Source organism: Corvus brachyrhynchos, unplaced genomic scaffold, assembly GCF_000691975.1.
Source record: "Corvus brachyrhynchos isolate BGI_N302 unplaced genomic scaffold, ASM69197v1 scaffold3, whole genome shotgun sequence".
NCBI lineage: Eukaryota > Metazoa > Chordata > Aves > Passeriformes > Corvidae > Corvus > Corvus brachyrhynchos.
In genome coordinates, this window is record NW_008237619.1 from 3,607,206 (window position 1) to 3,617,116 (window position 9,911).

Below are 9,911 nucleotides of genomic sequence, written 5' to 3' on the forward strand. Positions count from 1 at the left end.
CGGCCGCCAGCGGCGGAACGAGGTGCCTGGGAAAGCCCTGGCCTGCTTCCTGCGGCCTCGCTGCTTGCCGTGGGCTTGGGCGTGGATTCCTGTTTGAGGGAATGGTTGGGTGATACCTGGCAAAAGCATGAAATAGCGCTCAGGAAAAGTTAATCAGTACTGGTGACGTCAAAGTAAACAGAGGATATGAGCACTGGCTTTTCTGCATGAATACTACTCATAGGTAGGGACTTTCCATGGAAGGCTTGAGGTAGCAAAGGTTATTTTCATCTGCCATTTCCTCCTTTCAGTGTATTTTTTCATTCAGCAGATGCAATTACCAGGGCTTTCTCATGTATTAGCTAATACTTAGCTATTGCTCCAGGGCTTGGTGTTGCTGGAAATGTCTGTCTTTCAGCCTCCTAGTAACAGCCCTACCATTTTGCAATTATTCCCACGCAACACGGAACGAGCAGGGTTGAGAGCTTTTAATTGAGAGTAAGTAACGATTTGAATAATGCTAGTCTTTCACTTACTGCCTAGTTTTACTATGTTCTTTATCACCCCTGGTCTTAGGAGAGGCTCTATCTCAGTATTCCATCCCAGAAGTAGCTGAGATGCTCACATGCCCTAATTACCTGTTGTAAAAATCAACAAAGGTGAATATTTTAAGGTCAGAAGGACAGAATAATTATTTCTAATAATATTCCTCTTGATAATGCACTAATTGCAATTGTTAATTCAAAAATATTTTCCTGTTTCTGTGGTTTTCAAAGGATGACAATACTTCAAACAACACCTTAGTGTTATTTTATAGTAACACAAAGACCTAAACTGTGAAGTGTAAGCATCTCCTGTACAGAAAGTTTCCCGTCCCTCCTCTAGTTTTGGGGCAGAAGTTTCTCATTGTGTCTTGGTAGGGGGGCTCTTGTAAGGTTTTAGAGAGTTCTCCATATCCTTCTTCAGCATGGCTTGTCCATAAGCATTTTACCTCCTTTCAAAGAATCTATTTGGCAAAGAATACATGCCAGGAGTCAGATCAAAGGGGACAGACTGTTTGTGAAATTTTCCTGAAAACTAGTGCCAAAAAAATGGTGCAGAAGGTTTCAAAAGGTTTGACAACATCTGTTGAACATTGTTTCCTTTGTTACAGGAGGTGCACAAGTTCCTGGTATGATGGCAGGAAGGATTTCTGCCAAGTTTATCAAATGCTGTCTAACGACAGTAAAAACAATGAAAATTCTGTGATCTTAAAAGTGTCACTCATTAATTTTGTACTAATTTGTCTAGCAGCCATCTCATTACAGACTTCTGTAGAGTGCCTGTAAACTCAAGTACAACGTTCTTGAAGATGTTCATCATGTTCAGCGATATAATATTGACAATGAAGAATAAAAAGTACTGTTCTGAGAAGACTTTTCCTGGGACAGAAGTGTATACTCTTGGTGTGGCAAGGTGCGGCAGGTTTGGAGGTTTTTTCCTATAAGTAGTCCAGTATACTGACTTTTCTGTTTGAATAAGAACATACCTGTTAGTATGTTCAGGTTTGTGAGAACGCTTATCAAAAAAAGGAATTGCAGGTAACTGTGCTAGAGAAGATAAACCACTGAAAGCTCAGTTTTCTCTCAGTTGTGAACAGGATTGACACACAGGTAACAAATTCATATGGATGGAATGAAAGAGCTTCCTTTAAAAAGCTCTTCTGTACCATCTTCCCTTATATGTAAAAAACATGCCTTCACTTAGTTATATTCCATTTGTTGCTTCTAGTTGATCTTCATCCCTCTGAAGTGCACAGTGTACTCCTCTGTGACGATGTTTCCCTCCAAATAATTGGAAGTTTGACAACATGACCTGAACGTAACGGATGTGGTCAGTCTATCTGAGCATATGCTAAGCTGAGTGGAACTGACATCTGTAGAGTGCCACCTGTGAGCAGGCCCTGCTGACACTGATCCACTGTGGGTGTTAGGAGATGAGAAGCAGGAAGCTGGTCCCACTTCCTGTCAGAGAAACCTCAACTTCTACAGTGCTTAAGAAAACCTTGTCGGAGATTGTAGAAGGCTGAGCAGACTGAATTTACTAGTACAGCTACATACAGAGGGAAGGTGATCACCATCATGCTTGTCATCCTTCTGCTAAAAGCAGCTAATCAAACCTCAGCATCCCACTGATTGCTCTAATCAGGGGGAAGAGAAAGTGGTGAAGAAGCCAGGTGGTAACTTCTTTGCCTAGAGTGAATCCAACAAACAGCAGAATATAAAACACAGAACCTGCTCACAAATTCAAGTATTCTTCTCGAATTGATCTCTTGACTAGTTTTTGGGGTCGGGCTAAACGTTCTGAGTAAGGATTGGCTTTCCTACCTCACCTGTGGTTTTTCAGATTTCTCTATATGCAATAACCTTTATGCATGAAGGCTCAGAATTTTGGATGGATCCCTTATCTCTGCCTGGAGGACAGACATTTTTATATTGCACCTTTCAAAACCACCTGCTTCTGGAAAAAACTTCCTTTTTATGTGCACCATGAAGAGTTGTGTTGATACCCAGAGTTTCAAAGCAGTTTAACTTGACCTTTACCAGTATAAGGTTTGGCTAGAAGGAAGGAACCTTTCATTTGTGAAAAAAAGTTGTTCTCTCCAGTGGTGGAAGAAAAGAAGAAATGGAAGAAGACATGGCCAGGCAATGTATCTTCTAGAAAGCTGTAATATTCCCTGGGGAGCCCAGATTTTTATCCTGTGCGTACATATTATGGGGTGTCCCTGAACACCTGAATTCGCCATTCCTGATTTTAGCAGAGTGACCCCAACATAAAGCATCAGGAATATAGCAATGAGCAAGACCCATAGCATACAGAAAGGTCTTTCAGTGCCCAACAGTAACTAAGCCTGCATTTGAGATGAAACACGCCATTTATTTTTTAGTGACTTGGAATACAAAATACCAGTTTATCAGTGTGAGGGACCTTCTGATAACCAGCAGATAAAGCTTCACTGTGATGCAGAAAATGCAGTAATGATAAAGGGTTATGAAGTCTTTTTATGACAATCCATCCTGTATTTCATCCTAAAAAATGCTGATAGCTCCTTTTCACTGTGTCTTAAGTGTGCCAGCTCCATTATACAGATCCCAATCTTTAAACCATGCTTTGGCAAATGTATCCTTTGTGGCACTTGTGTGATCAATTATGCTTTACTCAGTGCCATGATTGTTTACAGCACACCACAGTCTTCCACTACGTGAAGACACATTTATTACAGACAATGGTGCCAGTGCTGATCTGTTCTTATTGGCCATTTCAAAACAAAAGCCAGACAAAAAGGCATCTGTTTTCAGTGGCTGGTCAGGTTAGTACTGGAAGTCTCTTCTTGGTGCTTTTCACCCTATGTTGGAATACAGCTGCCAGCACTCAGGGGCCCCTTGCACTGAGGACCACCTCCCTAGAAGAGCTGTGGTGGACTCAGGCTAATTCTAGCACTGACCTGCCTTTCACAAGCTGTTCAGACAAATCTTCACACTGAGTCATTAGAGCCCTACAAATGGTTTATACAGTTAAAACATCAAAGAGTGTGAAAACGAGTCATATTTTTAAGTGACAATTGCTATTTTGAGTAACTGTTTTGCATTACACTTAGCAGGACATGCAGGAAACAGCAGTGTTTAAGCTTTCCTGCTGCTTGTGGTTCCTAGCACGTGACCAGCCAGGGCATTTATATCACTGAGCCACACCTTGCTCTTACCCAGAAATCATATTCCCAGGCATACATGTCACCCTATCAGGAGGGAGTGACTTTGGGTTTCTACAAAAAGTTATTTCAGGCAAAGAATGGCATTGCCTTCAGTGGCCAGCCTGACTTGCAGACCATACACTCTCTGCCTTGGAGGGAGCTGAAAATGGAACTGAGACCCTATGAGTATCTGCAACAGTACCAGTGTGCAGAGGGAAGATAAGCAAGGTTAAGGACATAGTAGTTGTGATCATTCCCCTGGAAGACAAAAGCTGGTGAACAAAAACAGTTGGACATGCACATGCAGAGAGACAATTCCAGAAAAGAAATAGTAAGGCTGCAACATGGGAAAAGTCATCAGTAGGTGGAGGAGCATGTTTCTGTGATGCAGAGGGGCAGAAGGGATTTCTGCATTTGCAGAGAAAGCCAGCAAGGAAGCAAAAAAGCACTGGAATGAGCATATTTGCTATGAGTGAAAAGTGAGAGAAAAGCACACAATAGGAAAAAGGTGTAGCTCATTGAAAGAAAGAGGTTAAAAAGAGGTATTGAGGGTGGGGAGGACAGACTGGTAAGATATTGAAGTTCTCTACAGCCTTAACATAAACTAACACAAGTCACAGGACATTCCCACCAGCCTGTGTACACGAACAAACACCCCAAGGAAACAAACCTGTTTACCACAGCTACCTTGGGTGTCCAAAAGCCGTAAGAAGAAACGAAATAAAGAGAGGAGAAAAAACGGGGGGGAGTTAAAAGGTTAGGTGAGGACAAGAGTCTAAGCCACTTCAGAAACAGATACACAAGCAAAGGAAATTCTAAACGGAAGAAGAGGAAGGGGGGAGGAGTAGGAAAGCAGAGACCAGTGAGCTGAGTATGCAGGAATAGTGCTGGTTTCCACATAAACGTCCTTTGTTAGCAGCTCTTCCAGTTCTGGTCTCTGAATAGCTGGAGCAGTTCCCACTGTTCTGCAAGGAGATAGTGCATTATTTGCTGCAGCCGCCATGAAATAGTTAAGCGCAGTGTAAACTCTTGCAGTAGTACAAGCAAGGCCCTACTTGTAACAGTTACAAGCCTTGTTTGGCTACAGCCTTGAGAAGAAAGGGGAAAATTTCTTAAAGTACCCTCTTCCAGGGCGCTGTTTTCCCCTCTTGCTTTGTTTTTCTTTCTCTTTGGAGATGAGCTACATTTAACTGCTGCTAATTGGTAGATAACAGGATTTAATTATTTAATGTTGCCTGTTTGGTATAATTTTCACAAGTAATAGGGAAATTTCAAAGAATACTAAAGCTGTTTTAGTGTTTTTTCAGTTGACCAGTAGTACCTCCAGTGGAGTTCCTGTTGAACACTTCCCTTTATTTCCTGTTTGCAAGTTCATATTTTGTGTCAAAGGGCAGAACCCACAATTATCACTTCAGGCAGGTTTAAAGACAGTTATAGTGAAATAAAACTTAGTTGAAAAAAGCATCTGTTGGAGATCTGCTCCTTGAAGAGAGCCATAAGCTAAATTTAAAGTTGCCTCATATAACTCAGAAAATGAATTTCATCCTTGTTTTTTCTTTGCCCCTACTCCAAACTGAAGACTTGTTGGTTGAAAATAGTCATGTGTAACCAAATTCAGGTGGAAAAATGACCACATGAGGAGGCCAAAATGCTGTACAAACCAGTAGCAGAGTTCCACTAGGGTTCAGCTGGAGTGCTGCCTATGTCCCTGGTATCCTGCCCCAGAGTCACAGACCAACCATATGTCTGTGTGCCCTGGGCATGGGCCAGTCTGCTTGGGAAGACTCCTATCTCCACAGAGACCCACCAAGCTGGAGACGGCAGTGCTTCGTGGACTGCCTACGCTGGCTCTGAAAGCCTCGGCAGCCCCAGCTCCAAGAGCTGCTCGGCTGTACAGGCAGGCGTTGGGATGAAGCCTGTCTGGAGATGGAGCACTCTGCCAGACAGTTACAATGGGAAAAAGCAAACATATGGCCCTGGGACTCCAGCTTTCCTGCTGGGATAAGCTGAGCTAACGAGAAGCTGCTGTGGGTGTGTCCAGCTGCCCATGTTGTTTCCTCATCTGCACATTTCTATCACTTCCCTGCACGAGTTGCCAATGCACAGCAGTGTGATGAGCAGGAACAGCTCCCAGATCAGGCTGAAAACTAATCTGGTAGGAGCCCCCTGTGCCCACCCACCCCATGCAGTCGGCTCAGCAGCCCCTTGGGAAGACACAGAATGGGAAACAGAGGAAAGGAAAGCAGTGGGGAATTTTCTGTTGGCAGTGCACAACCAGCTTGCACTGGCAGTCTGGCTGCTGCCTGCAATACCAGTCTGTGATTCTCCATTAGCCATTATTGGGTCCTACCAGTACTGAAGAGTTCCACCATGCAGGCAGGCAAACAGTACATAATAACTAAAACTAGAAGACTGTGCTAGTTATTCCAGTACTTAGTTTTTCTTACATTTGAATTTATTCTTGAGAGAAATATTCTGTTAGAGAAACAATTAAATGATCCTACCTCTACCTCATAAAAGCTTTTTGTTTCAAGACAGAATAGATTCCTTTCTGGCCACTTCCCTCTGGATTCTCATGAATATAATTTTGAAAGACCTTCATGGCTAAATTAAATATTGGGGAAAAGAATGGCAGAATGCCGGCCACTTTATCTCATACTACTATAATAATAATGCCAGCCACTTTATCTCATACTATTATAATAATAAAGATCTTGTATAATATCATTACCCTTTTATACTCATTTTGGCCTTTTCCCTGTTGTCTTGGGACATCTCCTTTGTCATTCACTGATTTTATTCTTAATAATAGCACTGCACTGAAGCACAGGATAGGCTGAGGCTCATGCACATAACCACACAAGAAGTCAGAGCAATCACATTCACCCACAGTGCTTTTCCATGTAATATCTGTTGTCTTCAGTGCAAGTTGCATCTCTTCTCTCTCTCCATTGTGGGCTCTAATATATGCAGAAAATGGGAGCTCAGGGAGTCTGAGATAAAATAGACTGGAAGCTGAGGACCCAAGAAAGTAAGAACTATTGCATATGTTTGCCCTTGTCCCCAGGCACCCGCATTTGGGCACTCTCAACACAGAACATGGGGCCAAACTGCTTTTAGGGCAGACCCAGCACAGCCGGTTCATATATTCTACAGCACCTGAATTTGGCTCCAGGAAGTACTAAAAATTAAACCCCAAATCTCATGGAGTTCTTACCATTGACTGAAGCTTTGCAGTTAGCAAACTACACATCATCACAAATCATGTTGCACACTCACTGGGGAAACATTCCTCAGTCAGTTCTGTTTCCCTGTTCAAACAGCTTCATGTGCTACTCATAATGCTCTATAGAAATGGCATACATGACATTACACACACATAAAAAGTCTCTAAAAAAATTAAACACTTGCTAGTCTTGTGGGGACATTGTGCTGAAAGTGGTGTATCCATCAAAAGAAAACCAATTCCATTTCATGCAAGCTTATCAAAAAAACATACACAATATGCAACCATTTCACAGCTGCCAAAAGAGATCAGTCTAATTTCTTTTTTTAGCTAGAAGGGGAAATTTAACCAGGCAAAGCTGTTGGAAGCCAAGAAGACTATTTAAAAAAAAAAAAAAAAGTAAGCAGAAACCATCCACAATTTCATCTGAGGGCAGAAGAGTTTGTCAGTGAAATCAAGCACTTGGCCAAGTGACGTAGTTGTGACATTAATGTGGCTGCACATGAGGCATGTCAACTAGTGAATTTTTTGGTGGACTGTCTGTAATCCTGAGAACTAAACCTGGAGAAAACATTTTGTGCAGTTCTGTTTCTGGTGTTTCTCTGTCCTTATCTCTCCCATCCTCCCTCCTCTCTATCCCCTTCTTGTCCCTCTCCCTTACAACAACTGGTTGCGTGCTAAAAATATTTTTCTTTGTGTCTCTGCAAATACCATTAGATCCAAGCATCTCTCTTGGAATTTGAGGCTATCATCTGTTCACATGTACTGGGTAGTCAGCAACTTCCACAAGACAACCATTCTCCTCACCCAGCTTTCATTTGCTTAAAAACATCTCAGGAATTCTTACGAATTGTTTAAGTGTTTTAAATTAGCACCGAGAGAAGCCCTCTCACTTGCCTCCCCAGTTGCAGCCAACCTGAATTTGGGTGCATTAAGAATAAAATCAATGAATGCCAATCTGCATGCCATTAGAAACCACTCAGGCCAAAGAAAGGCCAGATGTTACAATAATTTGCAAAAAATGACTACTGAAAAAAAGAGACTGTGTGTAGGGTGGCTGGATTATCCTGCCCAGTTGGAAACAGAGAGTTGCTGAACCAAGATAGAGGGAGGACCCCCAGTGATGGGGTTGTCCAGCCTGGAGAAAAGGCTCCAGGGAGCCCCTACAGCAGCCTCCCAGTACCTAAGGGGACCTGCAAGAGAGCTGGAAAGGGACTTTTGACAAGGGGAGGTAGTGATAGGACGAGCGGGAACGGCTTTAAACTGAAAGAGAGATTTGCATGAGATGTTAGGAAGAAATTACTAACTGTGAGGGTGGTGAGACACTGGAACAGGCTGCTCAGAGAAGCTGTGGATGCCCCATCCCTGGAAGTGTTGAAGGCCAGGTTGGGTGGGGTTTTGAGCAATGTGGTCTAGTGGAAGCTGTCCTTGCATGTGGCAGGGGTGTGGTGGGAATTGGAACTAGATGATCTTTAAGGTCCCTTCCAACCCAAACCATTCTATGATTCTAAGGGCTGCACAGTCCTTGCCTGGGCTCCACTAGGAAGCCGAGTGAAGAGTGCATGGACTCCTCCCAGGGATGGCATGTGAGCTGTCACATGAAAGGTGGTTCCAGAGATATACCTAGGAATCAAAACTTTTCTGTTCTCTGGGAGAGGGCAGTTAATGACTTACTCCAGGAATAAGTGATCCATGTTCAGCGGTGGATCCCCATGCAAGTAGCCCTTATAGACACTATGGGAATGTGCTTACATTTTTCTGTGTTTGTGGTGCAGTCACGCTTCAGGCCCTCGTGGCTTCCAGTCACTTAATTATCCTCTTGGGACCTCAGTTACTGCCTCTCAGTGGGCCGATATGTCCCCGTCTTGATAATCCTCAGATGAAGGCACTGATATTATAATTACTACAGTACCATCGTGCTGCAAATGGACTGCCTGTGCGTGGTTACCACTGATTTAATCCATGGGCATAACAGTGTTCTCTTTGTATTTTCGCAGCCTGGCTCTTCAAAGGAAGACCTTTTGTTTCTATCCAGGATGATAAATGGGTTTAGCTCTATTTTCTTAGAGGGAAGCTTATGTGATTGTACTGTCTGTCATCTGTCTACACCGATAAGTTTTTAACTGCCACAGCCAATTATAATTATTTCCAAAGAAAAGAACTGCCAGAGGCAGACATCTCCATGATAATTATATTTCTATGGATTTTGTGAAAGACAGCAGCAGACTGGGTTGGGGCTAAGGAGGAGGAGGGAGAGGACAAAGCACAAGACCACAGTGAGAGTGTGCCATGTCAGGGAAGTCTGGGAGGCCTCAGCTGATCCTCAGCCCATCCTGGCTGAAGGCAGCCAGCCAGCCAGTCTGCAGCACTGGAGAGTCAGTGGGCACCTGATCTCTCCCCAGACATCTCACAAAACATACCGTTCTTGCTCATGGGTGTGATTTCATAGGGGACATCACTGTGGCTGCGGCTGCTGTGGTGCAGAGGGAGAATAGGCACAGCCCTTCTTTCTGCTGGCTGTGATGCAGGGATCTTGTGTTGATGCAGGCAGTGGCACTGTGTTGCCCTGGGCCTGTACTTGCAGGCTGCAGAACCTGGGTGGTGGCTGGGCTGGGCTGGTAGGTGCCCCCAGGCAGGACAGACAGGCAAAGTGCAAGGCGCGGTCAGCATGTGCTCCATGCTGAGACTAATTGAACATAATGGGTGCACTGCTAACAAAGACTCGTGGTGTGGGGGACAGTGTGTTCTCTGTGCTCACAGACCTGCCAGCCACTAATGAAAGCTGCTAAGGCCAGCTTTGTAAATGCATTTAGGTGACTGAGCCAGATATTTGAAGACAGGTAGAACCTAATTCTCTCTGACATCAAAGGGACTCTGACTTGCACTGCATGGGAAGTCATGTCTTTAAACAGCTTTAAAGGTATGAACATTTCTCCTTAAATATTTTAGAAGAATTGACCCTCTCTCTGAATGGAT